This window comes from Aptenodytes forsteri, unplaced genomic scaffold, assembly GCF_000699145.1.
Source record: "Aptenodytes forsteri isolate BGI_AS27 unplaced genomic scaffold, ASM69914v1 Scaffold109, whole genome shotgun sequence".
Taxonomy (NCBI): Eukaryota; Metazoa; Chordata; class Aves; order Sphenisciformes; family Spheniscidae; genus Aptenodytes; species Aptenodytes forsteri.
In genome coordinates, this window is record NW_008794431.1 from 3,248,994 (window position 1) to 3,249,566 (window position 573).

Below are 573 nucleotides of genomic sequence, written 5' to 3' on the forward strand. Positions count from 1 at the left end.
GGTGGCGGGACGGGGGCCGCCGCTGAAGGCACGGGGAGAAGGGAGGCGGTTGTGCCCGGGGACCAGCCGACGGGCGGCCGGGCTGGGGGTCTGGCGTGCTCCTCCGATAACGTCACAGAGAGACTTCTGTACGTGTTCCGGCGTCAGCGCCTTTCCAGCAGGGTCTAGCCAGACGGAATGGCTGTTCGTTGTCTGTTCCTCAGATGTCTCTGCTTCTTTCAGCCTGGTAAAGAGGTAGCTGAGGGCTTCGGAAAGCGTTTGCCCTCGTAATCCTCCCAGTAGGTAGGAGACGGCTCTTCCTGCCGTGTTACGGGCGGTGCTGAGGCACCGGGAGACTTAACGGCCGTTCACCCGCTTGTCCTTCCCCCCCGCCTTCCCCGCCCGGGCGCGGCAAGGTCCCATCCGAACTTCATCGCTGCCTTTCTGCCCTGGTGCTGAAGAGGTCACAGCGATGCCTTCAAAGCCGTTACGTTATTTTTCAAATGCTATCTTTGACCTATGGTTGTTTTGTGGGTTTTGTTTTGGGTTTTGGGGGGGGGGGGGTTGAGGAAGTGTTTTAAAAGGCAACGCAAC